The sequence below is a fragment of the Aplidium turbinatum genome, chromosome 8 (genome assembly GCF_918807975.1).
Source record: "Aplidium turbinatum chromosome 8, kaAplTurb1.1, whole genome shotgun sequence".
Classification (NCBI taxonomy): domain Eukaryota; kingdom Metazoa; phylum Chordata; class Ascidiacea; order Aplousobranchia; family Polyclinidae; genus Aplidium; species Aplidium turbinatum.
This window is the reverse complement of record NC_137479.1, coordinates 13,427,968-13,455,535: the sequence shown is the minus strand read 5'-3', so window position 1 is coordinate 13,455,535 and position 27,568 is coordinate 13,427,968. Positions and strand designations below refer to the sequence as shown.

At 39.9% G+C, this 27,568-nt stretch overlaps 33 non-coding genes across 33 annotated transcripts; all 33 read left to right on the top strand.

Moving 5' to 3' along the window:
• Positions 1–472: 472 nt before the first annotated feature.
• On the top strand, positions 473–545 carry Trnak-uuu (transfer RNA lysine (anticodon UUU)). Its single transcript has one exon. It is a non-coding gene; the product is annotated as a tRNA-Lys (tRNA).
• Positions 546–3,367: 2,822 nt separating this feature from the next.
• On the top strand, positions 3,368–3,440 carry Trnak-uuu (transfer RNA lysine (anticodon UUU)). The gene has a single exon. It is a non-coding gene; the product is annotated as a tRNA-Lys (tRNA).
• A 1,539-nt stretch (positions 3,441–4,979) lies between these two features.
• Trnak-uuu (transfer RNA lysine (anticodon UUU)) lies at positions 4,980–5,052 on the top strand. Its single transcript has one exon. It is a non-coding gene; the product is annotated as a tRNA-Lys (tRNA).
• Positions 5,053–6,601: 1,549 nt separating this feature from the next.
• Trnal-aag (transfer RNA leucine (anticodon AAG)) lies at positions 6,602–6,683 on the top strand. The gene has a single exon. It is a non-coding gene; the product is annotated as a tRNA-Leu (tRNA).
• A 247-nt stretch (positions 6,684–6,930) lies between these two features.
• Positions 6,931–7,003, top strand: Trnak-uuu (transfer RNA lysine (anticodon UUU)). Its single transcript has one exon. It is a non-coding gene; the product is annotated as a tRNA-Lys (tRNA).
• Positions 7,004–7,415: 412 nt separating this feature from the next.
• Positions 7,416–7,497, top strand: Trnal-aag (transfer RNA leucine (anticodon AAG)). Its single transcript has one exon. It is a non-coding gene; the product is annotated as a tRNA-Leu (tRNA).
• A 246-nt stretch (positions 7,498–7,743) lies between these two features.
• Trnak-uuu (transfer RNA lysine (anticodon UUU)) lies at positions 7,744–7,816 on the top strand. Its single transcript has one exon. It is a non-coding gene; the product is annotated as a tRNA-Lys (tRNA).
• A 415-nt stretch (positions 7,817–8,231) lies between these two features.
• Trnal-aag (transfer RNA leucine (anticodon AAG)) lies at positions 8,232–8,313 on the top strand. Its single transcript has one exon. It is a non-coding gene; the product is annotated as a tRNA-Leu (tRNA).
• Positions 8,314–8,555: 242 nt separating this feature from the next.
• Trnak-uuu (transfer RNA lysine (anticodon UUU)) lies at positions 8,556–8,628 on the top strand. The gene has a single exon. It is a non-coding gene; the product is annotated as a tRNA-Lys (tRNA).
• Positions 8,629–9,043: 415 nt separating this feature from the next.
• Trnal-aag (transfer RNA leucine (anticodon AAG)) lies at positions 9,044–9,125 on the top strand. Its single transcript has one exon. It is a non-coding gene; the product is annotated as a tRNA-Leu (tRNA).
• Positions 9,126–9,367: 242 nt separating this feature from the next.
• On the top strand, positions 9,368–9,440 carry Trnak-uuu (transfer RNA lysine (anticodon UUU)). The gene has a single exon. It is a non-coding gene; the product is annotated as a tRNA-Lys (tRNA).
• Positions 9,441–9,854: 414 nt separating this feature from the next.
• On the top strand, positions 9,855–9,936 carry Trnal-aag (transfer RNA leucine (anticodon AAG)). The gene has a single exon. It is a non-coding gene; the product is annotated as a tRNA-Leu (tRNA).
• A 247-nt stretch (positions 9,937–10,183) lies between these two features.
• Positions 10,184–10,256, top strand: Trnak-uuu (transfer RNA lysine (anticodon UUU)). Its single transcript has one exon. It is a non-coding gene; the product is annotated as a tRNA-Lys (tRNA).
• Positions 10,257–10,663: 407 nt separating this feature from the next.
• Positions 10,664–10,745, top strand: Trnal-aag (transfer RNA leucine (anticodon AAG)). Its single transcript has one exon. It is a non-coding gene; the product is annotated as a tRNA-Leu (tRNA).
• Positions 10,746–11,737: 992 nt separating this feature from the next.
• Positions 11,738–11,810, top strand: Trnak-uuu (transfer RNA lysine (anticodon UUU)). Its single transcript has one exon. It is a non-coding gene; the product is annotated as a tRNA-Lys (tRNA).
• A 733-nt stretch (positions 11,811–12,543) lies between these two features.
• Trnak-uuu (transfer RNA lysine (anticodon UUU)) lies at positions 12,544–12,616 on the top strand. Its single transcript has one exon. It is a non-coding gene; the product is annotated as a tRNA-Lys (tRNA).
• Positions 12,617–13,021: 405 nt separating this feature from the next.
• Positions 13,022–13,106, top strand: Trnal-aag (transfer RNA leucine (anticodon AAG)). The gene has a single exon. It is a non-coding gene; the product is annotated as a tRNA-Leu (tRNA).
• A 248-nt stretch (positions 13,107–13,354) lies between these two features.
• Trnak-uuu (transfer RNA lysine (anticodon UUU)) lies at positions 13,355–13,427 on the top strand. The gene has a single exon. It is a non-coding gene; the product is annotated as a tRNA-Lys (tRNA).
• A 742-nt stretch (positions 13,428–14,169) lies between these two features.
• Trnak-uuu (transfer RNA lysine (anticodon UUU)) lies at positions 14,170–14,242 on the top strand. The gene has a single exon. It is a non-coding gene; the product is annotated as a tRNA-Lys (tRNA).
• A 402-nt stretch (positions 14,243–14,644) lies between these two features.
• Positions 14,645–14,726, top strand: Trnal-aag (transfer RNA leucine (anticodon AAG)). Its single transcript has one exon. It is a non-coding gene; the product is annotated as a tRNA-Leu (tRNA).
• A 246-nt stretch (positions 14,727–14,972) lies between these two features.
• On the top strand, positions 14,973–15,045 carry Trnak-uuu (transfer RNA lysine (anticodon UUU)). The gene has a single exon. It is a non-coding gene; the product is annotated as a tRNA-Lys (tRNA).
• Positions 15,046–15,713: 668 nt separating this feature from the next.
• Positions 15,714–15,786, top strand: Trnak-uuu (transfer RNA lysine (anticodon UUU)). The gene has a single exon. It is a non-coding gene; the product is annotated as a tRNA-Lys (tRNA).
• Positions 15,787–16,530: 744 nt separating this feature from the next.
• Positions 16,531–16,603, top strand: Trnak-uuu (transfer RNA lysine (anticodon UUU)). The gene has a single exon. It is a non-coding gene; the product is annotated as a tRNA-Lys (tRNA).
• A 419-nt stretch (positions 16,604–17,022) lies between these two features.
• Positions 17,023–17,104, top strand: Trnal-aag (transfer RNA leucine (anticodon AAG)). The gene has a single exon. It is a non-coding gene; the product is annotated as a tRNA-Leu (tRNA).
• A 247-nt stretch (positions 17,105–17,351) lies between these two features.
• On the top strand, positions 17,352–17,424 carry Trnak-uuu (transfer RNA lysine (anticodon UUU)). Its single transcript has one exon. It is a non-coding gene; the product is annotated as a tRNA-Lys (tRNA).
• Positions 17,425–18,174: 750 nt separating this feature from the next.
• On the top strand, positions 18,175–18,247 carry Trnak-uuu (transfer RNA lysine (anticodon UUU)). Its single transcript has one exon. It is a non-coding gene; the product is annotated as a tRNA-Lys (tRNA).
• A 417-nt stretch (positions 18,248–18,664) lies between these two features.
• Positions 18,665–18,746, top strand: Trnal-aag (transfer RNA leucine (anticodon AAG)). Its single transcript has one exon. It is a non-coding gene; the product is annotated as a tRNA-Leu (tRNA).
• Positions 18,747–18,994: 248 nt separating this feature from the next.
• Positions 18,995–19,067, top strand: Trnak-uuu (transfer RNA lysine (anticodon UUU)). The gene has a single exon. It is a non-coding gene; the product is annotated as a tRNA-Lys (tRNA).
• Positions 19,068–19,474: 407 nt separating this feature from the next.
• Trnal-aag (transfer RNA leucine (anticodon AAG)) lies at positions 19,475–19,556 on the top strand. The gene has a single exon. It is a non-coding gene; the product is annotated as a tRNA-Leu (tRNA).
• A 246-nt stretch (positions 19,557–19,802) lies between these two features.
• Trnak-uuu (transfer RNA lysine (anticodon UUU)) lies at positions 19,803–19,875 on the top strand. The gene has a single exon. It is a non-coding gene; the product is annotated as a tRNA-Lys (tRNA).
• A 413-nt stretch (positions 19,876–20,288) lies between these two features.
• Positions 20,289–20,370, top strand: Trnal-aag (transfer RNA leucine (anticodon AAG)). Its single transcript has one exon. It is a non-coding gene; the product is annotated as a tRNA-Leu (tRNA).
• Positions 20,371–20,617: 247 nt separating this feature from the next.
• Trnak-cuu (transfer RNA lysine (anticodon CUU)) lies at positions 20,618–20,690 on the top strand. The gene has a single exon. It is a non-coding gene; the product is annotated as a tRNA-Lys (tRNA).
• Positions 20,691–21,919: 1,229 nt separating this feature from the next.
• On the top strand, positions 21,920–22,001 carry Trnal-aag (transfer RNA leucine (anticodon AAG)). Its single transcript has one exon. It is a non-coding gene; the product is annotated as a tRNA-Leu (tRNA).
• The last annotated feature ends 5,567 nt before the right edge of the window (positions 22,002–27,568 follow it).

The following is a 27,568-nucleotide window of genomic DNA, read 5'->3' as shown; positions in this document are numbered from 1 at the left end:
AAGTTTTCTTGAAGTTTTCGAAAGTGATGGTCATACACAACTAGATGTATGGTTTTGCAGAAGTTTAGCCATAAGTTTTCAGAAGTGCGTTGCTCAAGCGCAAATCTCTGGAATTCAACCATTGTTACTTGATTTTCACTTTCTTCGTTGACCGAAAGAAGAAACTGACAGTGATGGGAAAAACCTAGAACATCACACAAATCAGGCGAATAAGAAATTGAAAAAAGAAAACTACAGTAATCGGAAAAAAATGAAGGTTTTCGAAAATGAGAGAATTAAAAGTAGTTGCTTTTAGCGCCAAAAACTCTCCTTTGCAAACCATCGTTTTTTCCTAATTAGCTTTCTTTTTTCAATTTTCTCTTTCGCCTGAGTTGTGTGATGTTCTAGTCGTTACCACAGTGATGAGGTAAAAATAATTGCAAATTTGCAATTGTTTCGCATCGATTGGGAGATACAAATATTCAAACTCTCAGCCCGGTTAGCTCAGACGGTAGAGCGTTGGACTTTTAATCCAACGGTCAAGGGTTCAAGTCTCTCATCGGGCGTTACAGATTTAGTTTTCCCAAAAAATCAATGCAAGCTTTTGCATATGTTCCAATGTCTGTTGTCTTCTCACAAATGCCATGATTGCGGGGTTACTTAGGAATATAACGTTGTTTTTCAATAAGTTTTGATTCCGGTACGAAATTGCCAGAATACATCTGCAGCCTTTTCACTATTACATCAACCCAAACTCAACGCTTAAAGTACTTAACATAACATAGCTTAACATACTCAAGCTTAAAGATTTGTACGAACATGAAATTGCTAAATTCATGTTTAAATTTGATACGGATGTATTGCCTCTGCCTTTCGCACACTACTTTGAAAAAGCCAAACTCATGTATAATGCACGACTTACTAGACACTCTTCCAATGATTGTTATTTTGTCCCACGTTACGCCTCATCCCGACTCCAGCGCAGCATTAAATATGCCGGAGTGAAAGTCTGGAACTCCTTACCAACGAGCTTGCGTAAATTGTCATTTTATTCTTTTAAAAAACAACACAAATACTCACTCATCGCCAAATATTAGCACGATTAATTTTGTATTACCTTTATGCTACCGATAGACTACTAAATATATTTCTCTATGACCATCTTCTAACACCTTGTCTCAATTTTCGTTATTGAATTATTCTTATCGCAATTTTAGAACTTCTATTAGAATCTGGGGTATCTGCTTGACTCGAAGACCCATGGTCTCTTCGCAGATTCCCGTTGCTGGAAATTCCTTTTTTATTGCTGTATTTATTGTATTATATTTACCTACAACGAAATAAAATCAATCAATCAATCAATCAATCAATAAAGCCTAGATTACAACTAGACAAAGACTCTCAATGGCATAAGCACATAAGTCCGCCCCGATAGCTCAATTGGTTAGCGCGTCACTTCTGGAACGAAAAAGCTTCAAGATCAAGCGGCGCTGGTTCGTCTCTCGGGGTGTGCGCTTGAGCAACGCACGTTAAGGACTGCTCTCCATTCAGTGGCATCTAATGGAAGGAATAATTCCCCGGCAACAAGTTTTCAACAATCGGAAACTTCACTCTGTCAATCTCGGTGTCCGGCGAATTTTTTTTTCCCACGAGATTTCTGTATCATTGGTTCTAGTCACTCTAAAAGTAAGATTTTCCGACAAGTGTTTTGAGAGATTGGTTGATTCAGATTGCGAAATAACTATTTGCCAATGATAATAAAATATAAGCTTTCCCTAACCCTACTTTTTTTGAAAAGCTCTTGTGCACCGCAAAAATTAATTTAAAGAAAAAAAAAGTTTGACTTCGACGGGTGTCGAACCCTCGTCCTCACGATCACTGGGCAGACGATGAAGCCACTGAACCTACCGTGACATCAAGATAATGTTGCATTCACAAGGTTTTAATACAAACTTTTACCAAAATATGTAAATGAGACAGAAATCTCGTGGGAAAAAATTTTTCGCGACCGGGCCAGCGTCAGTGATTCAAAGCCTCTACAAGTATGCGAAACTGCCAGGATTAAGCTCTGCAAGAAGCTTTCCCAGTCCGAGGATAAAGACTCAATCAATCACACAAGTGTTTTTAATTAAATCGTTTGTGATAGTTCACCGAAGATACATGACAACCACCACATTGAGTTTTGTGAAAAAGAAAATTCCTTCATCTTCGACTGGTAGCGTGGCCGAGCGGTCTAATGCGCTGGTTTAAGGCAAGGTTTCCCAAACTGTGGTCTGCGGACTATTGGTGGTCCGTGACGACTGCACAGGTGGTCCGTGGCAATATGACAAGAAATTAAAAAGTCACACATATACGTTGTACAGTTATACGTAACCTGTCACAGATAATTGCCGCAAACAAACTAAATAGCAGATTTCATAAAGAAACTCAACATATGGAAAACCTGGATAAATGATAATGTGGTGCATATTATGTTTCTTGTTCTGTGTGACTACATTTCCAACAAACCCTTAATTAATACAGAGTTGATTTTCTCTGATGTTGCACAACATTTGGAATTGCTTTCTGCACATTTCAAGAAGTCCTTTTTTAAAAGAGATATGAGGATTTTGACTGGATTTTAGACCCTTTTTGTTGTTACAAAGACTGATCTGCCAGGACGCTAAGAAGAAGAATTAGCCGAATTATCATTTGATCGAACTTTAATGCTTAGTTTTAATCAAACAGTTATTGCATCTTTCTGGTTGAGTGTTGTGGAGGAATACCCATTGCTATCGCAAAAGGCAACCAAAATTTTATTGCCTTTTGCCACGACCTACATGTGTGAGACAGCATTTTCAGCTCTTTCTAACATGAAGACAAAATGCTAGTCCAGACTTTTCGTGGACCCAGACTTACAAGTTTGCCTTTCACAAATAACTCCGAGAACTGATGACTTATGCAATAAGAAGCAGTCCCATTGATGTTGTCAGTTTTTTTGTAATTAAACAAAAGTCGGTTTTATTCATTTTTACCTTTGTATTGGAAGTCCGCAAATAAACAGATTTACAAATAGTGGTCCGTGGCCCAAAAACGTTTGGGAAACCCAGGTTTAAGGCACCAGTCATTTCGATGGCGTGGGTTCGAATCCCACCGCTGCCAATTTCATATTCTTGGTTATTTTGATTTTTTTACTTTATCGCAATCACACAAAGCTCTGTGTGCCGCTGAATGGATGGTTTACCAGAAGTGCGTTGCTCAAGCGCAAATCTCTGGAGTTCAACCATTGTTACTTGATTTTCACTTTCTTCGTTGACCGAAGGAGGAAACTGACAGTGATGAGGGGAAAAGGATTGAAAATTTGCAATTGTTTTGCATCGATTGAGAGATACAAATGTTCAAACTTTCAGCCCGGTTAGCTCAGACGGTAGAGCGTTGGACTTTTAATCCAACGGTCAAGGGTTCAAGTCCCTTATCGGGCGTTACACATCTTGTTCGGTTACCTTTTCCCAAAAAATTAATGCACATCAAGCTTTTGCATTCGTTCCAATGTCCGTTGTCTTCTCATAAATGCCCTGATTGCAGGGTAACTTATGAATATAACGTTGTTTTTCAATAAGTTTTGATTCCGGTACGAAATTGCCAGAATAAATCTGCAGCTTTTTCACTATTACATCAACCCAAACTCAGTAAAGCCTAGATGACAATTAGACAAAGAGTCTCAGTGGCATAAGCACACAAGTGTTTTTAATTAAATCCTTCACTTTGTAACAACCAGATGATCACCAAAACTAAAAACCATCAAATTGTCTGGCAGTCATGGTTCACCGTAGTTACATGACGACCACTACATTGAGTTTTGTGAAGGAAAAAATTCTTTTCACCTTCGACTGGTAGCGTGGCCGAGCGGTCTAAGGCGCTGGCACCAGTCATTTCGATGGCGTGAGTTCGAGTTCCACCGCCGCCAATTTCATTTACCATTCTTGGTTATTTTGATTTTCCCTTTGTCGCAATCACACAAAGCTGTGTGTGCAACTGATTGGTTTACCAGAAGTGCCTTGCTCAAGCCCAAATCTCTGGAATTCAACCATTGTTACTTGATTTTCACTTTCTTAGTTGACCGAAGGAGGAAACTGACAGTGATGAGGTGAAAGTGATTGAAAATTTGCAATTGTTTTGCAGCATGGATTGGGAGATACAAATGTTCAAACTCTCAGCCCGGTTACCTCAGACGGTAGAGCGTTGGACTTTTAATCCAACGGTCAAGGGTTCAAGTCCCTTAACGGGCGCTACAGACTTTGTTCGGTTGCTTTTTCCCAAAAAGTCAATGCAAGCTTTTGCATTTGTTTCGATGTCTGTTGTCTTGTCATAAATGCCCTGATTGCGGTGTTACTTATGAATATAACGTTTTTTTTCAATTAGTTTTAATCCCTGTACGAAGTTGCCAGAATACATCTGCAGCATTTTCACTATTACATCAATCCAAACTCAGTAAAGCCTAAATTACAGTTAGACAAAGAGTCTCAGTGACATAAGCACACAAGTGTTTTTAATTAAATCGTTCACTTTGTAACAACCAGATGATCACCAAAACCAAAAACCATCAGAATGTCTGGCAGTCATGGTTCACCGTAGATACATGACGACCACCACATTGAGTTTTGTGACAGAGAAAATTCCTTCACCCTCTACTGGTAGCGTGGCCGAGCAGTCTAAGGCGCTGGTTTAAGGCAATAGTCATTTCGATGCCGCGGGTTCGAATCCCACCGCTGCCAATTTCATATTCTTGGTTAGTTTGATTTTTCTCTTTGTCGCAATTACACAAAGCTCTGTGTGCCGCTGAATGGATGGTTTACCAGAAGTGCGTTGCTCAAGCGCAAATCTCTGGAGTTCAACCATTGTTACTTGATTTTCACTTTCTTCGTTGACCGAAGGAGAAAACTGACAGTGATGAGGTGAAAATGATTGAAAATTTGCAATTGTTTTGCATCGATTGGGAGATACAAATGTTCAAACTTTCAGCCCGGTTAGCTCAGACGGTAGAGCATTGGACTTTTAATCCAACGGTCAAGGGTTCAAGTCCCTTATCGGGCGCTACAGATTTTGTTCCGTTAACTTTTCCCAAAAAATCAATGCACATCAAGCTTTTGCATTCGTTCCAATGTCCGTTGTCTTGTCATAAATGCCCTGATTGTGGTGTTACTTATGAATATAACGTTTTTTTTCAATTAGTTTTGATCCCTGTACGAAGTTGCCAGAATAAATCTGCAACCTTTTCACTATTACATTAACCCAAACTCAGTAAAGCCTAGAATGCAATTAGACAAAGAGTCTCAGTGACATAAGCACACAAGTGTTTTTAATTAACTTCTTCACTTTGTAACAACCAAATGATCACCAAAACCAAAAACCATCAGATTGTCTGACAAACATGGTTCACCAAAGATAGCCTATATCAGGGCTTCTCAAACTATGGGTCGCGACCCCAAATGGGGTCGCGTAATGAAATTTTGGGGTCGTAATGAAATTCTAGTGCCGGTGGGTTGTAGTCTTGCCATGATGTCAATTGACTGCAACCGTCGGTGCGAACTGTCGAACGATAAAATATAATCAATCGCAACAATTGATGCATTGTTACGCTATCATTGCTGTAATGTGCTGACCAAAAGTAACCTTACCGCTCGCATTATGATTTCAGAGTAGCTTATCAACTAGTTTCTGAAGGAACGTAGACTAAAGTTTAAAGCAGTTACAAGATTAATTGACTATGGATCAGTAGTTAGGTTCCGTAGATTCATGCGGTAACAATTGCAAGCACAAAAAAAACAATTGATAAGTCAGAAAGAATAAGAAAATATAATGATCAAAATGATCCGTTTTAATGTCATTAACGTGGATGTCCCCATAAGATGTTGAAACTTGACTTTAATCCGATCATATATTTAAATGAAAAACGTATCTGCTTTGAGACCTAGTGAAATATTTAGGAGTAATAATTAACGACTTGCTATCCGATGATGAAGACACGAAACGGCAATTACGGTCGTTGTATTGTGCTGGAAACATGTTAAAAGCAAGGTTTTCCAAATGTTCGATTGCTGTTAAAAATGTGTTGTTTCGTTCCTATTGTATGCCTTTTTATGCCTGTCAACTATGGTGCAACTATCTTTCATCCAGTAATAATCGCTTACGTGTTGGATACAATAATTGTTGCAGAACGTTGTTTAATCTGCAGAGACGACGCAGCATCACCTCTGCATTCGTTGATAACAATACCACAACTTTTCAAGCTCTCATTCGTAAAAAATTATACCAGTTTTGAGTTTGTAACACGATGTAACTTGTTTTCCAATCAATAAATTTATGAAATAATGCCAACAGACTGTTACTATCAATCTTTGTATGTGGTACAATGCAACTCAGCTCTTCGGAGTTGAGTATCTGCTTTGTTTCTACATTTTATGTTTGATTGTAAAATGGACCATGTTGAGTCTGATGTAAATAAATAAATACATAAATGGGGTCGCATAGAAATATATTTTTCAAAATGGGGTCGCAGAACAAAAAAGTTTGAGAAGCCCTGGCCTATATGACAACCACCACATTGGGTTTTGTGAAAGAGAAAATTCCTTCACCTTCTACTGGTAGCGTGGCCGCGCGGTCTAAGGCGCTGGTTTAAGGCACCAGTCATTTCGATGGCGTGGGTTCGAATCCCACCGCTGCCAATTTCATATTATTGGTTATTTTGATTTTTCTTATTGTCGCAATCACACAAAGCTCTGTGTGCTACTGATTGGTTTACCAGAAGTGCCTTGCTCAAGCGCAAATCTCTGGAATTCAACCATTGTTAGGCTACTTGATTTTCACTTTCTTCGTTGACCGAAGGAGGAAACTGACAGTGATGAGGTAAAAAAAATTGAAAATTTGCAATTGTTTTGCATCGATTGTGAGATACAAATATTCAAACTCTCAGCCCGGTTAGCTCAGACGGTAGAGCGTTGGACTTTTAATCCAACGGTCAAGGGTTCAAGTTCCTTATCGGGCGCTACAGACTTTGTTGGCTTACTTTTTCCCAAAAGATCAATGCAAGCTTTTGCATTCGTTCTGATGTCTGTTGTCTTGTCATAAATGCCCTGATTGCGGTGTTCCTTATGAATATAAGGTTTTTTTTTTTCAATTAATTTTAATCCCTGTACAAAGTTGCCAGAATACATCTGCAGCATTTTCACTATTACAGTACATCAACCCAAACTCAGTAAAGCCTAGATTACAATTAGACAAAGAGTCTCAGTGACATAAGCACACAAGTGTTTTTAATTAAATCGTTCACTTTGTAACAACCAGATGATCACCAAAACCAAAAACCATCAGAATGTCTGGCAGTCATGGTGCACCGTGGATACATGACGACCACCACATTGAGTTTTGTGAAAAAGAAAATCCCTTCACCTTCGACTGGTAGCGTGGCCGCGCGGTCTAAGGCGCTGGTTTAAGGCACCAGTCATTTCGATGGCGTGGGTTCGAATCCCACCGCTGCCAATTTCATATTCTTGGTTATTTTGATTTTTCTCTTTGTTGCAATCACACAAAGCTCTGTGTGCCGCTGAATGGATGGTTTACCAGAAGTGCGTTGCTCAAGCGCAAATCTCTAGAGTTCAACCATTGTTATTTGATTTTCACTTTCTTCGTTGACCCAAGGAGGAAACTGAGAGTGATGAGGTGAAAATGATTGAAAATTTGCAATTGTTTTGCATCGATTGGGAGATACAAATGTTCAAACTTTCAGCCCGGTTAGCTCAGACGGTAGAGCGTTGGACTTTTAATCCAACGGTCAAGGGTTCAAGTCCCTTATCAGGCGCTGTATATTTTGTTCGCTAACTTTTCCCAAAAGATCAGTGCAAGCCTTTGCATTCGTTCCAATGTCCGTTGTCTTGTCATAAATGCCCTGATTGCGTTGTTCCTTATGAATATAACGTTTTTTTTTCAATTAATTTTAATCCCTGTACGAAGTTGTCAGAATACATCTGCAGCATTTTCACTATTACAGTACATCAACCCAAACCCAGTAAAGCCTAGATTACAATTAGACAAAGAGTCATCAGTGACATAAGCACACAAGTGTTTTTAATTAACTCCTTCACTTTGTAACAACCAGATGATCACCAAAACCAAAAACCATCAGAATGTCTGACAAACATGGTTCACCAAAGATAGCCTACATGACAACCACCACATTGGGTGTTGTGAAAGTGAAAATTCCTTCACCTTCTACTGGTAGCGTGGCCGAGCGGTCTAAGGCGCTGGTTTAAGGCACCAGTCATTTCGATGGCGTGGGTTCGAATCCCACCGCTGCCAATTTCATATTCTTGGTTATTTTGATTTTTCTTATTGTCGCAATCACACAAAGCTCTGTGTGCTACTGATTGGTTTACCAGAAGTGCGTTGCTCAAGCGCAAATCTCTGGAATTCAACCATTGTTACTTGATTTTCACTTTCTTCGTTGACCGAAGGAGGAAACTGACAGTGATGAGGTGAAAATGATTGAAAATTTGCAATTGTTTTGCATCGATTGGGAGATACAAATGTTCAAACTTTCAGCCCGGTTAGCTCAGACGGTAGAGCGTTGGACTTTTAATCCAACGGTCAAGGGTTCAAGTCCCTTGTCAGGCGCTGTATATTTTGTTCGGTAACTTTTCCCAAAAGATCAGTGCAAGCCTTTGCATTCGTTCCAATGTCCGTTGTCTTGTCATAAATGCCCTGATTGCGTTGTTCCTTATGAATATAACGTTTTTTTTTCAATTAATTTTAATCCCTGTACGAAGTTGTCAGAATACATCTGCAGCATTTTCACTATTACAGTACATCAACCCAAACCCAGTAAAGCCTAGATTACAATTAGACAAAGAGTCATCAGTGACATAAGCACACAAGTGTTTTTAATTAACTCCTTCACTTTGTAACAACCAGATGATCACCAAAACCAAAAACCATCAGAATGTCTGACAAACATGGTTCACCAAAGATAGCCTACATGACAACCACCACATTGGGTGTTGTGAAAGTGAAAATTCCTTCACCTTCTACTGGTAGCGTGGCCGAGCGGTCTAAGGCGCTGGTTTAAGGCACCAGTCATTTCGATGGCGTGGGTTCGAATCCCACCGCTGCCAATTTCATATTCTTGGTTATTTTGATTTTTCTTATTGTCGCAATCACACAAAGCTCTGTGTGCTACTGATTGGTTTACCAGAAGTGCGTTGCTCAAGCGCAAATCTCTGGAATTCAACCATTGTTACTTGATTTTCACTTTCTTCGTTGACCGAAGGAGGAAACTGACAGTGATGAGGTGAAAATGATTGAAAATTTGCAATTGTTTTGCATCGATTGGGAGATACAAATGTTCAAACTTTCAGCCCGGTTAGCTCAGACGGTAGAGCGTTGGACTTTTAATCCAACGGTCAAGGGTTCAAGTCCCTTATCAGGCGCTGTATATTTTGTTCGGTAACTTTTCCCAAAAGATCAGTGCAAGCCTTTGCATTCGTTCCAATGTCCGTTGTCTTGTCATAAATGCCCTGATTGCGGTGTTACTTATGAATATAAGGTTTTTTTTTCAATTAGTTTTAATCCCTGTACGAAGTTGTCAGAATACATCTGCAGCATTTTCACTATTACAGTACATCAACCCAAGCCCAGTAAAGCCTAGATTACAATTAGACAAAGAGTCTCAGTGACATAAGCACACAAGTGTTTTTAATTAACTCCTTCACTTTGTAACAACCAGATGATCACCAAAACCAAAAACCATCAGAATGTCTGACAAACATGGTTCACCAAAGATAGCCTACATGACAACCACCACATTGGGTTTTGTGAAAGAGAAAATCCCTTCACCTTCTACTGGTAGCGTGGCCGAGCGGTCTAAGGCGCTGGTTTAAGGCACCAGTCATTTCGATGGCGTGGGTTCGAATCCCACCGCTGCCAATTTCATATTCTTGGTTATTTTGATTTTTCTTATTGTCGCAATCACACAAAGCTGTGTGTGCTACTGATTGGTTTACCAGAAGTGCGTTGCTCAAGCGCAAATCTCTGGAATTCAACCATTGTTAGGCTACTTGATTTTCACTTTCTTCGTTGACCGAAGGAGGAAACTGACAGTGATGAGGTGAAAAAAATTGAAAATTTGCAATTGTTTTGCATCGATTGTGAGAAACAAATATTCAAACTCTCAGCCCGGTTAGCTCAGACGGTAGAGCGTTGGACTTTTAATCCAACGGTCAAGGGTTCAAGTCCCTTATCGGGCGCTACAGACTTTGTTGGCTTACTTTTTCCCAAAAGATCAATGCAAGCTTTTGCATTCGTTCTGATGTCTGTTGTCTTGTCATAAATGCCCTGATTGGGGTGTTCCTTATGAATATAACGTTTTTTTCTTTCAATTAATTTTAATCCCTGTACGAAGTTGCCAGAATACATCTGCAGCAATTTCACTATTACATCAACCCAAACTCAGTAAAGCCTAGATTACAATTAGACAAAGAGTCTCAGTGACATAAGCACACAAGTGTCTTTAATTAAATCGTTCACTTTGTAACAACCAGATGATCACCAAAACCAAAAACCATCAGAATGTCTGGCAGTCATGGTGCACCGTGGATACATGACGACCACCACATTGAGTTTTGTGAAAAAGAAAATCTCTTCACCTTCGACTGGTAGCGTGGCCGAGCGGTCTAAGGCGCTGGTTTAAGGCAGCAGTCATTTCGATGGCGTGGGTTCGAATCCCACCGCTGCCAATTTCATATTCTTGGTTATTTTGATTTTTTTACTTTATCGCAATTACACAAAGCTCTGTGTGCCGCTGAATGGATGGTTTACCAGAAGTGCGTTGCTCAAGCGCAAATCTCTGGAGTTCAACCATTGTTACTTGATTTTCACTTTCTTCGTTGACCGAAGGAGGAAACTGACAGTGATGAGGGTAAAAGGATTGAAAATTTGCAATTGTTTTGCATCGATTGAGAGATACAAATGTTCAAACTTTCAGCCCGGTTAGCTCAGACATCTTGTTCGGTTACCTTTTCCCAAAAAATTAATGCACATCAAGCTTTTGCATTCGTTCCAATGTCCGTTGTCTTCTCATAAATGCCCTGATTGCAGGGTAACTTATGAATATAACGTTGTTTTTCAATAAGTTTTGATTCCGGTACGAAATTGCCAGAATAAATCTGCAGCTTTTTCACTATTACATCAACCCAAACTCAGTAAAGCCTAGATGACAATTAGACAAAGAGTCTCAGTGGCATAAGCACACAAGTGTTTTTAATTAAATCCTTCACTTTGTAACAACCAGATGATCACCAAAACTAAAAACCATCAAATTGTCTGGCAGTCATGGTTCACCGTAGATACATGACGACCACTACATTGAGTTTTGTGAAGGAAAAAATTCTTTTCACCTTCGACTGGTAGCGTGGCCGAGCGGTCTAAGGCGCTGGCACCAGTCATTTCAATGGCGTGAGTTCGAGTCCCACCGCCGCCAATTTCATTTACCATTCTTGGTTATTTTGATTTTCTCTTTGTCGCAATCACACAAAGCTGTGTGTGCTACTGATTGGTTTACCAGAAGTGCCTTGCTCAAGCCCAAATCTCTGGAATTCAACCATTGTTACTTGATTTTCACTTTCTTCGTTGACCGAAGGAGGAAACTGACAGTGATGAGGTGAAAGTGATTGAAAATTTGCAATTGTTTTGCAGCATGGATTGGGAGATACAAATGTTCAAACTCTCAGCCCGGTTACCTCAGACGGTAGAGCGTTGGACTTTTAATCCAACGGTCAAGGGTTCAAGTCCCTTATCGGGCGCTACAGACTTTGTTCGGTTGCTTTTTCCCAAAAAGTCAATGCAAGCTTTTGCATTTGTTTCGATGTCTGTTGTCTTGTCATAAATGCCCTGATTGCGGTGTTACTTATGAATATAAGGGTTTTTTTTCAATTAGTTTTAATCCCTGTACGAAGTTGCCAGAATACATCTGCAGCATTTTCACTATTACATCAATCCAAACTCAGTAAAGCCTAAATTACAGTTAGACAAAGAGTCTCAGTGACATAAGCACACAAGTGTTTTTAATTAAATCGTTCACTTTGTAACAACCAGATGATCACCAAAACCAAAAACCATCAGAATGTCTGGCAGTCATGGTTCACCGTAGAAACATGACGACCACCACATTGAGTTTTGTGACAGAGAAAATTCCTTCACCCTCTACTGGTAGCGTGGCCGAGCGGTCTAAGGCGCTGGTTTAAGGCAATAGTCATTTCGATGCCGTGGGTTCGAATCCCACCGCTGCCAATTTCATATTCTTGGTTATTTTGATTTTCCTCTTTGTCGCAATCACACAAAGCTCTGTGTGCCGCTGAATGGATGGTTTACCAGAAGTGCATTGCTCAAGCGCAAATCTCTGGAGTTCAACCATTGTTACTTGATTTTCACTTTCTTCGTTGACCGAAGGAGAAAACTGACAGTGATGAGGTGAAAATGATTGAAAATTTGCAATTGTTTTGCATCGATTGGGAGATACAAATGTTCAAACTTTCAGCCCGGTTAGCTCAGACGGTAGAGCGTTGGACTTTTAATCCAACGGTCAAGGGTTCAAGTCCCTTATCGGGCGTTACACATTTTGTTCGGTTACTTTTTCCCAAAAAATCAATGCACATCAAGCTTTTGCATTCGTTCCAATGTCTGTTGTCTTTCATAAATGCCATGATTGCGGGGTTACTTATGAATATAACGTTGTTTTTCAATAAGTTTTGATCCCTGTACGAAATTGCCAGAATGCATCTGCAGCCTTACTATTTCATCAACCCAAACTCAGTAAAGCCTAGATTACAATTAGACAAAGAGTCTCAGTGACATAAGCACACAAGTGTTTTTAATTAAATTGTTCACTTTGTAACAACCAGATGATCACCAAAACCATAAACCATCAGAATGTCTGGCAGTCATAGTTCACCGAAGATACATGACAACCACCACATTGAGCTTTGTGAAAGAGAAAATTCCTTAATCTTCGACTGGTAGCGTGGCCGAGCGGTTTAAGGCGCTGGTTTAAGGCACCAGTCATTTCGATGGCGTGGTGGGTTCGAATCCCACCGCTGCCAATTTCATATTCTTGGTTATTTTGATTTTCCTTTTTGTCGCAATCACACAAAGCTCTGTGTGCCGCTGAATGGATGGTTTTCCAGAAGTGCGTTGCTCAAGCGCAAATCTCTGGAGTTCAACCATTGTTACTTGATTTTCACTTTCTTCGTTGACCGCGAAGGGGGAAACTGAGAGTGATGAGGGAAAAGTGATTGAAGATTTCCAATTGTTTCGCATCGATTGAGAGATACAAATGTTCAAACTTTCAGCCCGGTTAGCTCAGACGGTAGAGCGTTGGACTTTTAATCCAACGGTCAAGGGTTCAAGTCCCTTATCGGGCGCTACAGATTTTGTTCCGTTAACTTTTCCCAAAAAATCAATGCACATCAAGCTTTTGCATTCGTTCTAATTTCTCTTGTCTTGTCATAAATGCCCTGATTGTGGTGTTACTTATGAATATAACGTTTTTTTTCAATTAGTTTTGATCCCTGTACGAAGTTGCCAGAATAAATCTGCAACCTTTTCACTATTACATTAACCCAAACTCAGTAAAGCCTAGAATGTAATTAGACAAAGAGTCATCAGTGACATAAGCACACAAGTGTTTTTAATTAACTTCTTCACTTTGTAACAACCAGATGATCACCAAAACCAAAAACCATTAGAATGTCTGACAAACATGGTTCACCAAAGATAGCCTACATGACAACCACCACATTGGGTTTTGTGAAAGAGAAAATTCCTTCACCTTCTACTGGTAGCGTGGCCGCGCGGTCTAAGGCGCTGGTTTAAGGCACCAGTCATTTCGATGGCGTGGTGGGTTCGAATCCCACCGCTGCCAATTTCATATTATTGGTTATTTTGATTTTTCTTATTGTCGCAATCACACAAAGCTGTGTGTGCTACTGATTGGTTTACCAGAAGTGCCTTGCTCAAGCGCAAATCTCTGGAATTCAACCATTGTTACTTGATTTTCACTTTCTTAGTTGACCGAAGGAGGAAACTGACAGTGATGAGGTAAAAAAAATTGAAAATTTGCAATTGTTTTGCATCGATTGTGAGATACAAATATTCAAACTCTCAGCCCGGTTAGCTCAGACGGTAGAGCGTTGGACTTTTAATCCAACGGTCAAGGGTTCAAGTTCCTTATCGGGCGCTACAGACTTTTACCTTTTCCCAAAAGATCAATGCAAGCTTTTGCATTCGTTTCGATGTCTGTTGTCTTGTCATAAATGCCCTGATTGCGGTGTTCCTTATGAATATAAGGTTTTTTTTTTTTTCAATTAATTTTAATCCCTGTACGAAGTTGCCAGAATACATCTGCAGCATTTTCACTATTACATCAACCCAAACTCAGTAAAGCCTAGATTACAATTAGACAAAGAGTCTCAGTGACATAAGCACACAAGTGTTTTTAATTAAATCGTTCACTTTGTAACAACCAGATGATTACCAAAACCAAAAACCATCAGAATGTCTGGCAGTCATGGTGCACCGTGGATACATGACGACCACCACATTGAGTTTTGTGAAAAAGAAAATCCCTTCACCTTCGACTGGTAGCGTGGCCGCGCGGTCTAAGGCGCTGGTTTAAGGCACCAGTCATTTCGATGGCGTGGGTTCGAATCCCACCGCTGCCAATTTCATATTCTTGGTTATTTTGATTTTTCTCTTTGTCGCAATCACACAAAGCTCTGTGTGCCGCTGAATGGATGGTTTACCAGAAGTGCGTTGCTCAAGCGCAAATCTCTGGAGTTCAACCATTGTTATTTGATTTTCACTTTCTTCGTTGACCGAAGGAGGAAACTGACAGTGATGAGGTGAAAATGATTGAAAATTTGCAATTGTTTTGCATCGATTGGGAGATACAAATGTTCAAACTTTCAGCCCGGTTAGCTCAGACGGTAGAGCGTTGGACTTTTAATCCAACGGTCAAGGGTTCAAGTCCCTTATCGGGCGCTGTATATTTTGTTCGGTAGCTTTTCCCAAAAGATCAGTGCAAGCCTTTGCATTCGTTCCAATGTCCGTTGTCTTGTCATAAATGCCCTGATTGCGGTGTTCCTTATGAATATAAGGTTTTTTTCTTTCAATTAGTTTTAATCCCTGTACGAAGTTGTCAGAATACATCTGCAGCATTTTCACTATTACAGTACATCAACCCAAACCCAGTAAAGCCTAGATTACAATTAGACAAAGAGTCTCAGTGACATAAGCACACAAGTGTTTTTAATTAAATTGTTCACTTTGTAACAACCAGATGATCACCAAAACCATAAACCATCAGCCTTCATCTATGACTGAAAGCGTGGCCGAGCGGTTTAAGGCGCTGGTTTAAGGCACCAGTCATTTCGATGGCGTGGGTTCGAATCTCACCGCTGCCAATTTAATATTCTTGGTTATTTTGATTTTTCTCTTTGTCGCAATCACACAAAGCTCTGTGTGCCGCTGAATGGATGGTTTACCAGAAGTGCGTTGCTCAAGCGCAAATCTCTAGAGTTCAACCATTGTTATTTGATTTTCACTTTCTTCGTTGACCCAAGGAGGAAACTGAGAGTGATGAGGTGAAAATGATTGAAACTTTGCAATTGTTTTGCATCGATTAGGAGATACAAATGTTCAAACTCTCAGCCCGGTTAGCTCAGACGGTAGAGCGTTGGACTTTTAATCCAACGGTCAAGGGTTCAAGTCCCTTATCGGGCGCTATATATTTTGTTCGGTAACTTTTCCCAAAAGATCAGTGCAAGCCTTTGCATTCGTTCCAATGTCCGTTGTCTTGTCATAAATGCCCTGATTGCGGTGTTCCTTATGAATATAACGTTTTTTTTTCAATTAATTTTAATCCCTGTACGAAGTTGTCAGAATAAATCTGCAGCATTTTCACTATTACAGTACATCAACCCAAACCCAGTAAAGCCTAGATTACAATTAGACAAAGAGTCATCAGTGACATAAGCACACAAGTGTTTTTAATTAACTCCTTCACTTTGTAACAACCAGATGATCACCAAAACCAAAAACCATCAGAATGTCTGACAAACATGGTTCACCAAAGATAGCCTACATGACAACCACCACATTGGGTGTTGTGAAAGAGAAAATTCCTTCACCTTCTACTGGTAGCGTGGCCGAGCGGTCTAATTCGCTGGTTTAAGGCACCAGTCATTTCGATGGCGTGGGTTCGAATCCCACAGCTGCCAATTTCATATTCTTGGTTATTTTGATTTTTCTTATTGTCGCAATCACACAAAGCTCTGTGTGCTACTGATTGGTTTACCAGAAGTGCGTTGCTCAAGCGCAAATCTCTGGAATTCAACCATTGTTAGGCTACTTGATTTTCACTTTCTTCGTTGACCGAAGGAGGAAACTGACAGTGATGAGGTGAAAATGATTAAAAATTTGCAATTGTTTTGCATAGATTGGGAGATACAAATGTTCAAACTTTCAGCCCGGTTAGCTCAGACGGTAGAGCGTTGGACTTTTAATCCAACGGTCAAGGGTTCAATTCCCTTATCGGGCGCTATATATTTTGTTCGGTAACTTTTCCCAAAAGATCAGTGCAAGCCTTTGCATTCGTTCCAATGTCCGTTGTCTTGTCATAAATGCCCTGATTGCGGTGTTACTTATGAATATAAGGTTTTTTTTTCAATTAATTTTAATCCCTGTACGAAGTTGTCAGAATACATCTGCAGCATTTTCACTATTACAGTACATCAACCCAAACCCAGTAAAGCCTAGATTACAATTAGACAAAGAGTCTCAGTGACATAAGCACATTAAGTGTTTTTAATTAACTCGATCCTTCACTTTGTAACAACCAGATGATCACCAAAACCAAAAACCATCAGAATGTCTGACAAACATGGTTCACCAAAGATAGCCTACATGACAACCACCACATTGGGTTTTGTGAAAGAGAAAATTCCTTCACCTTCTACTGGTAGCGTGGCCGAGCGGTCTAAGGCGCTGGTTTAAGGCACCAGTCATTTCGATGGCGTGGGTTCGAATCCCACCGCTGCCAATTTCATATTCTTGGTTATTTTGATTTTTCTTATTGTCGCAATCACATAAAGCTCTGTGTGCTACTGATTGGTTTACCAGAAGTGCGTTGCTCAAGCGCAAATCTCTGGAATTCAACCATTGTTAGGCTACTTGATTTTCACTTTCTTTGTTGACCGAAGGAGGAAACTGACAGTGATGAGGTAAAAAAAATTGAAAATTTGCAATTGTTTTGCATCGATTGTGAGATACAAATATTCAAACTCTCAGCCCGGTTAGCTCAGACGGTAGAGCGTTGGACTTTTAATCCAACGGTCAAGGGTTCAAGTCCCTTATCAGGCGCTATATATTTTGTTCGGTAACTTTTCCCAAAAGATCAGTGCAAGCCTTTGCATTCGTTCCAATGTCCGTTGTCTTGTCATAAATGCCCTGATTGCGGTGTTACTTATGAATATAAGGTTTTTATTTCAATTAATTTTAATCCCTGTACGAAGTTGTCAGAATACATCTGCAGCATTTTCACTATTACAGTACATCAACCCAAACCCAGTAAAGCCTAGATTACAATTAGACAAAGAGTCTCAGTGACATAAGCACACAAGTGTTTTTAATTAAATTGTTCACTTTGTAACAACCAGATGATCACCAAAACCATAAACCATCAGAATGTCTGGCAGCCATGGTTCACCGAAGATAGCCTACATGACAACCACCATATTGAGTTTTGTGAAAGAGAAACTTCCTTCATCTATGACTGAAAGCGTGGCCGAGCGGTTTAAGGCGCTGGTTTAAGGCACCAGTCATTTCGATGGCGTGGTGGGTTCGAATCCCACTGCTGCCAATTTCATATTTTTGGTTATTTTGATTTTCCTCTTTGTCGCAATCACACAAAGCTCTGTGTGCCGCTGAATGGATGGTTTTCCAGAAGTGCGTTGCTCAAGCGCAAATCTCTGGAGTTCAACCATTGTTATTACTTGATTTTCACTTTCTTCGTTGACCGCGAAGGGGGAAACTGAGAGTGATGAGGGAAAAGTGATTGAAAATTTCCAATTGTTTCGAATCCATTGGGAGATACAAATGTTCAAACTTTCAGCCCGGTTAGCTCAGACGGTAGAGCGTTGGACTTTTAATCCAACGGTCAAGGGTTCAAGTCCCTTATCGGGCGCTACAGATTTTGTTCCGTTACCTTTTCCCAAAAAATCAATGCACATCAAGCTTTTGCATTCGTTCTAATTTCTCTTGTCTTGTCATAAATGCCCTGATTGCAGTGTTACTTATGAATATAACGTTTTTTTTCAATTAGTTTTGATCCCTGTACGAGGAAGTTGCCAGAATAAATCTGCAACCTTTTCACTATTACATTAACCCAAACTCAGTAAAGCCTAGAATGCAATTAGACAAAGAGTCTCAGTGACATAAGCACACAAGTGTTTTTAATTAACTCCTTCACTTTGTAACAACCAGATGATCACCAAAACCAAAAACCATCAGAATGTCTGACAAACATGGTTCACCAAAGGTAGCCTACATGACAACCACCACATTGGGTTTTGTGAAAGAGAAAATTCCTTCACCTTTTACTGGTAGCGTGGCCGAGCGGTCTAAGGCGCTGGTTTAAGGCACCAGTCATTTCGATGGCGTGGGCTCGAATCCCACCGCTGCCAATTTCATATTCTTGGTTATTTTGATTTTTCTTATTGTCGCAATCACACAAAGCTCTGTGTGCTACTGATTGGTTTACCAGAAGTGCGTTGCTCAAGCGCAAATCTCTGGAATTCAACCATTGTCAGGCTACTTGATTTTCACTTTCTTCGTTGACCGAAGGAGGAAACTGATAGTGATGAGGTAAAAAAAATTGAAAATTTGCAATTGTTTTTGCATCGATTGTGAGATACAAATATTCAAACTCTCAGCCCGGTTAGCTCAGACGGTAGAGCGTTGGACTTTTAATCCAACGGTCAAGGGTTCAAGTCCCTTGTCGGGCGCTACAGACTTTGTTGGCTTACTTTTTCCCAAAAGATCAATGCAAGCTTTTGCATTCGTTCTGATGTCTGTTGTCTTGTCATAAATGCCCTGATTGCGGTGTTCCTTATGAATATAAGGTTTTTTTCTTTCAATTAATTTTAATCCCTGTACGAAGTTGCCAGAATACATCTGCAGCATTTTCACTATTACATCAACCCAAACTCAGTAAAGCCTAGATTACAATTAGACAAAGAGTCTCAGTGACATAAGCACACAAGTGTTTTTAATTAAATCGTTCACTTTGTAACAACCAGATGATCACCAAAACCAAAAACCATCAGAATGTCTGGCAGTCATGGTGCACCGTGGATGCATGACAACCACCACATTGAGTTTTGTGAAAGAGAAAATCCCTTCACCTTCGACTGGTAGCGTGGCCGAGCGGTCTAAGGCGCTAGTTTAAGGCACCAGTCATTTCGATGGCGTGGGTTCGAATCCCACCGCTGCCAATTTCATATTCTTGGTTATTTTGATTTTTCTCTTTGTCGCAATCACACAAAGCTCTGTGTGCCGCTGAATGGATGGTTTACCAGAAGTGCGTTGCTCAAGCGCAAATCTCTGGAATTCAACCATTGTTATTTGATTTTCACTTTCTTCGTTGACCGAAGGAGGAAACTGACAGTGATGAGGTGAAAATGATTGAAAATTTGCAATTGTTTTGCATCCATTGGGAGATACAAATGTTCAAATTTTCAGCCTGGTTAGCTCAGACGGTAGAGCGTTGGACTTTTAATCCAACGGTCAAGGGTTCAAGTCCCTTATCGGGCGCTATATATTTTGTTCGGTACCTTTCCCAAAAGATCAGTGCAAGCCTTTGCATTCGTTCCAATGTCCGTTGTCTTGTCATAAATGCCCTGATTGCGGTGTTACTTATGAATATAAGGTTTTTTTTTCAATTAATTTTAATCCCTGTACGAAGTTGTCAGAATACATCTGCAGCATTTTCACTATTACAGTACATCAACCAAAACCCAGTAAAGCCTAGATTACAATTAGACAAAGAGTCTCAGTGACATAAGCACACAAGTGTTTTTAATTAACTCCTTCACTTTGTAACAACCAGATGATCACCAAAACCAAAAACCATCAGAATGTCTGACAAACATGGTTCACCAAAGATAGCCTACATGACAACCACCGCATTGGGTTTTGTGAAAGAGAAAATTCCTTCACCTTCTACTGGTAGCGTGGCCGAGCGGTCTAAGGCGCTGGTTTAAGGCACCAGTCATTTCGATGGCGTGGGTTCGAATCCCACCGCTGCCAATTTCATATTCTTGGTTATTTTGATTTTTCTTATTGTCGCAATCACATAAAGCTCTGTGTGCTACTGATTGGTTTACCAGAAGTGCGTTGCTCAAGCGCAAATCTCTGGAATTCAACCATTGTTAGGCTACTTGATTTTCACTTTCTTTGTTGACCGAAGGAGGAAACTGACAGTGATGAGGTGAAAATGATTGAAAATTTGCAATTGTTTTGCATCGATTGAGAGATACAAATGTTCAAACTCTCAGCCCGGTTAGCTCAGACGGTAGAGCGTTGGACTCTTAATCCAACGGTCAAGGGTTCAAGTCCCTTATCGGGCGCTATATATTTTGTTCGGTAACTTTTCCCAAAAGATCAGTGCAAGCCTTTGCATTCGTTCCAATGTCCGTTGTCTTGTCATAAATGCCCTGATTGCGGTGTTACTTATGAATATAAGGTTTTTTTTTCAATTAGTTTTAATCCCTGTACGAAGTTGTCAGAATACATCTGCAGCATTTTCACTATTACAGTACATCAACCCAAACCCAGTAAAGCCTAGATTACAATTAGACAAAGAGTCTCAGTGACATAAGCACACAAGTGTTTTTAATTAAATTGTTCACTTTGTAACAACCAGATGATCACCAAAACCATAAACCATCAGAATGTCTGGCAGCCATGGTTCACCGAAGATAGCCGACATGACAACCACCATATTGAGTTTTGTGAAAGTGAAAATTCCTTCATCTATGACTGAAAGCGTGGCCTAGCGGTTTAAGGCGCTGGTTTAAGGCACCAGTCATTTCGATGGCGTGGTGGGTTCGAATCCCACCGCTGCCATTTTCATATTCTTGGTTATTTTGATTTTCCTCTTTGTCGCAATCACACAAAGCTCTGTGTGCCGCTGAATGGATGGTTTTCCAGAAGTGCGTTGCTCAAGCGCAAATCTCTGGAGTTCAACCATTGTTACTTGATTTTCACTTTCTTCGTTGACCGCGAAGGGGAAAACTGAGAGTGATGAGGGAAAAGTGATTGAAAGTTTCCAATTGTTTTGCATCGATTGAGAGATACAAATGTTCAAACTTTCAGCCCGGTTAGCTCAGACGGTAGAGCGTTGGACTTTAAATCCAACGGTCAAGGGTTCAAGTCCCTTATCGGGCGCTACAGATTTTGTTCGGTTACCTTTTCCCAAAAAATCAAAGCAAGCTTTTGCATTCGTTCTAATTTCTCTTGTCTTGTCATAAATGCCCTGATTGCGGTGTTACTTATGAATATAACGTTTTTTTTCAATTAGTTTTGATCCCTGTACGAAGTTGCCAGAATAAATCTGCAGCATTTTCACAATTACATTAACCCAAACTCAGTAAATCCTAGAGTGCAATTAGACAAAGAGTCTCAGTGACATAAGCACACAAGTGTTTTTAATTAACTTCTTCACTTTGTAACAACCAGATGATCACCAAAACCAAAAACCATCAGAATGTCTGACAAACATGGTTCACCAAAGATAGCCTACATGACAACCACCACATTGGGTTTTGTGAAAGAGAAAATTCCTTCACCTTCGACTGGTAGCGTGGCCGAGCGGTCTAAGGCGCTGGTTTAAGGCACCAGTCATTTCGATAACGTGGGTTCGAATCCCACCGCTGCCAATTTCATATTCTTGGTTATTTTGATTTTTCTCTTTGTCGCAATCACACAAAGCTCTGTGTGCCGCTGAATGGATGGTTTACCAGAAGTGCGTTGCTCAAGCGCAAATCTCTGGAGTTCAACCATTGTTACTTGATTTTCACTTTCTTCGTTGACCGAAGGAGGAAACTGACAGTGACGAGGTGAAAATGATTGAAAATTTGCAATTGTTTTGCATCGATTGGGAGATACAAATGTTCAAACTTTCAGCCCGGTTAGCTCTGACGGTAGAGCGTTGGACTTTTAATCCAACGGTCAAGGGTTCAAGTTCCTTATCGGGCGCTACAGATTTTGTTCGGTTACTTTTTCCCAAAAAATTAATGCATATCAAGCTTTTGCATCCGTTCCAATGTCCGTTGTCTTGTCATAAATGCCCTGATTGCGGGGTTACTTATAATGATGTTTTTCATTAAGTTTTGATCTCGGTACGAAATTTCCAGAATGCATCTGCAGCCTTTTCACTATTACATCAACCCAAACTCAGTAAAGCCTAGATGACATTTAGACAAAGAGTCTCAGCTAGAGCTACCATACGTCCTCTTTTAAGAGGATTCATCCTCTTCTTTCAAGAAAAATGAATTTTCCTCCGAGGACACTAAAAAATGCTCAAATGTCAATTTTTTCGACAGTTTGGGTTTTCATACTTGTATTTTCAACGGGATTATATTGCTTGATGACGTTTCAGCGACGGCTTGTAGGCTATTTGTTTTCTAAACATTTTGTGTACCAATGTAACATGCTGATTTATTAATTCTACAAGAAATCGGCGCATTTTATGGAACTGTTGTTGAACGTTTATTGCCTGGTTCACTGTAAGATATTAAACGACATTTTAAAGGCCATGCTCACACTTTTACAAAAAATTATTCTTTTACCTTCATACGTTTTATATTGATAGCCTATTACACAACGCTTGTAGACGTTGTTGATTACCAACTCAGTTTGGTTCGTTTGTTATTTGGAAAAAATCGAAAAGAATGTCTAAAAGTGCTATGTGTATACTGTATAACCCCAACCCACAGCAAAAGACATCGTGGCATGGTTTGGATAGGCCTAGGGGAGGATGAGGTAAGTTGAGCCACTTTTTTCTTAAATGCTTCTTCTAAGAAAACCGCTAGATTTACAATAAAAGTGAAAGTGGCAGCATAATGGTTGATGCTTTGGCCTTAATTTAACAAAAAATTTTTTCATAACTCATAAGAATATTGGAAAAAAACATGTTTTAAGTATTACGTCATTTTGGCTCAACTTACCTACCTCACGTGGTAAGTTGAGCCGGGGTGTGAGGAAAGTTGAGCCACTCGTTTAAGTTCAATAACAAAAGCTGTAGCGATGGTAGCCTACATATAAAATGCTATGCAATAGGCCTACATGTGTTCACGAAATTATTGCCCAGCTATTTGTCCCGAATTCTAACATGGACTGTGACGCAATGGTGACGTCATCGTTGCGATGCACTGTCATGCTTGAGCGACAATCTCTCATTATTTTTCCTCTATTCTCTAACTCGTGTTTTCGCTGCTTAACGAAAACGTGGCTCGGCCTTTTACGATGTGATCTTCTTTGTTTGAACCTTCTTCGCCACTCCAGGGGTCAAGGGGCTCTGCCTTTTACCACCCTTGGGCAGTGGCGGCGACGCGGTCTAGATGTTTGGGCAGGTGTCGAGCAGCCATTGAATTGATTCGTCATCCAATTCGCGCAGACCACGCACACCATTTGGCGCATGGTAGATGGCGCAGTTACAGATAGTGTGGTCTACAGTTTGTTCCTCCATGCCACACTCGTGCAGTGACTATTCCACTTCACAATAATTGATACAGTCTCTTGTTGACAATATGTAATCTTCACTCAACACATGTGGAACTTGAGTCGAAAGTTAGAAAGAAGACAGGTTGGGTAGCAGTTAATACATAGCTGCTACCAGGAAGAAAGAACAACACGTGAAAGGATAAATTTATTTTGTTGTGACTGTTCGACTGTGAAATTGCGCACTTCCCAGCCGACAAATCTGCCACTTTTTCGTTGATTAAACGTCAACAGACGTTGAATCAATGTAGTGCTAGCAGATCGTGTTAACTGAGCTAAAGAACAGAAAATAAAACGATGAATCAATACAGCACAATCCTGATTAAATAAACCTCCAAAATGTGAATTTTCTAAATCAATTTCCGTTGTCTGTCTGATCTAAACTTATTCCATATGCCACCGATCAAGAGAGCATGGAAACCGGGATTTCTGCTGACGGCAGAAAGTTTCCCCCATTGGTCGTGTGAGGAAGCTTTAACGATATCCTCTTTAAGAAAAGCACACTCATCGTCTGCTTTAAAGACAAAGGACAACTTTCATAGGCGTAGCCAGGGGGGCGAAAGGGGCCATGCCCCCCCCCCAATTTTCAAAGTTTGGATTCCGAAGTTGAGCCCTTTGTTGAAAATATAAAAAAATTGTAGAAATTTATAACGTTTTCCAAGAGATCTGGCTATTAACACCTCCAAGGACTTGTTTTAGACACACAGAAAGACAAAGAATCGCGCAAAATTTACGCAATTTACGTTTCTTTTAACTAATTTGTGGAAGCAATTTCAGAATGGCTTACTCTGTTGGGTTTTGTGTCGCTGAGTTTTTGGTGTTCTCTAATTTTATTTTAGCCGCAGATTTTGCCCGTTCGTGTGTAAGAGCTACCTTTAATAAGTTAATAGCTGTTTATCTGCTAATAAATTTTATACAAATATTACCCTAAAAGTGTTTCCAGAAAGTGCCATAATCCATTATTTAAGTGTAATTTTGCAAAAATTTTCCGGGAGAGCATGCCTCTGGACCCCCTAGAATACGAGTGCCTTCGGCACGCTATAACTCCCAGTTTCATTGCTTCCCTTGCTCAAGCCACCAGGATACGTCACTGCACATCAGTTGGCGATGGCTTAAATAAAACACTTTGTCGTTCTCTTTAATTCATCAAATATTTGCCCCCCCCAACAATTTTTTTTCCGGCTACGCCAATGACAACTTTTCCTCGGACTTTCCAGGCACTTTTCTGAAAAATTTGGCCTCAATTTCTCCATCTTCATTAAAGAATTCGATTTTACCAATGTAATGCACAGGTCGGGTTTTCCCTTGCATGTTGCTTGTAGGCTGCAGTTAACACTAGGCTACAAATAAATTTAAACTTCAATAGACCAATGGACAAATTATTTTTCCAGAGATTTAGACTATTAAAGAGTAAAATACACTTTGTTATCTATTTAATGACTTCATGTATCATCACTTAACACTGGCAGCTGAAGTGAGGTAAGTTGAGCCACCGGCTCAACTTACCTCAAGGCCGCCATTAAAAGTTAAACGGGAATTTCTCCAGTCATATATGAGCCAGCAACCTCACTTTAATAGTTTCTGAATAAGCTAACATTAGTGATTACTGTTAAACATATCAATACTGGTGAATGCCACAGACATTTTGTAAAACACAAAAAATCTTTTTTTTCAAAAAGTTCAAAAAAACTTCCCAAAATCACTAAAAACAGTTTTTCTGTCTTTCTACAAGACAAAGACCTATAATCTTTACAGAACAGCTCCATATAAGATAAACGGTCAGGTAGGTGGCAGTAGAAAGTTGATGCGATTTTTAGTTTTCGAGTTACGGGGGGTGGCTCAACTTACCCACTGGCTCAACTTACCTCACCTTCCCCTACAGCTTTGCAAGGAAAGGAACAGCTTTTTAGTTCACGCCGTTTTTAGCATCTTAACGGTAGCCTAATGTGCAGCCTACCGTTTTAGTCATATTTTTTGCAAATAATTTAATAGTTTCGTTGACCATTCCTTGTTGAAAAAATTTAGGGTTGAATGTAGAAACTAAACTTAACTAAAGAACTGCTTAACGCTAAGAAAAACTTAGCTAAGCATTGTTTAAGTCCTGGTCGATTTCCTGTTGCAGAAAGTATTCTTAATCTCTTCTTAGTTAAGTTCTGTTTAAGTTTTCAGTCAATGACTTAAGTCTACGTACGTGACGCACTGCGTAAGAACTTCTTACGTCGTCGCTGATACATCACCGACACTAGACTTGCAAAGCAGCACCTGCGCATACGCAACTTCTAATTCTGGTCATTTGCATGCTGTAATAACCCTTCCTAATAACAAGAATTAAAAATAATGTATAAAGCGATCCAGTTTTGACATAGTACTGCAAATTACATAGGCTACTGGTCACTGGGAGCGACAGCCGTTTGCAGTGGTGGATATAAGAATGGGCAAATTGGGCAGTTGCTCAGGGCCCCCCACTTTGATTTGCGCGCTTTCGAGCCCCCCCCCAATTTGATTAACGCGCTAAAATTTACTGCGGTGAAGTATTTTCCTCTTGTATTTACATAACTGAAGTCTACAATACTTGTGCATTTTTGCAAATTGTAGTTACCCCCTGCAGTGAATTTACATGCCTCATTATTAAATGTGGTCAACTTTGCTGAACCATCATTGTAACCTCTAGGGGAGACCGGGGATAGTTCGGACGCGAGGATACCTCGGATAAGGCATTTGACGTCACAGTAGAGTATTGTTAAATCACGTTTACCAAAGCTTTGTGGCTCCATTACAAATCAGGATAAAGTTTGGAAGTAGGCTATGTCTGGTTTTCTTAGAAAGTTGAGGCCGAAAAAGTAATTTTATCAGTGATATCAAGATTTTAAAATTGTACGTGTAACGTCATAATTCCGTTGCAGTTAACCAAAACAAGCTTTTTATTCATTGAGGTTGTAATTAGAAAGCTATACTCAGATAAGCAACTGCAAGTGATGATTTTGACCAGCAGTTAATCAGGTAGCCATATTTTCTTCATTTACCTGGAGTCACGTGGTCGGGGATACTTCGGACACAATGGCTGAAGTATCCCCGTGGAAAAAATCAAACTTAAACAAAATCCTATTTTCAGATCTTTTGAATAATTTATTGGATTTTAAAGACATAATGGTTCGGACATATAAAAGAAAAACAAATATTCTGTAGCCTATTAACTGCCAAATCAACTCAAAACGTCTGCATAAAATTGCTGTCCGAGATGACCCCAGGCATGTCCGAAATTACCCCGGTACCGGGGTGACTTCGGACATTTGAGGACCGTAGAAATTATCCTTTTTATATGCATTTCCGGTTTTCTGAAACAAACGATACTCCTACCCTTTTTTGGCAAAGCTTTAAGGTTTACAACAAAATAACATTTACGAACTTGCTGTGTAATTTAAAAAAAGTATGGGCTGTTTTCAAAAAATCGTCCGAGCTATCCCCGGTCTCCCCTAAAGGTAACGATGATAATAAACCACTTCAATTCCCTGATACCAGTTTTTTATTACCATGAATCTGAGTTTTTTCAAGCATGCATAGTCGCATAAACTCTTGCCAAAGGGTCTATTAACTGAAAGTATTGGTTTATTGGAAGTATTGGTTTATTAACTGCAAGCGAACCGCACGTCCTTGTAAGCTTGTTGCTAAGGAAGATAAAGGAGCAGCATCATTTACTTCTGGTCCTTGATTGTGGTCATCTTGT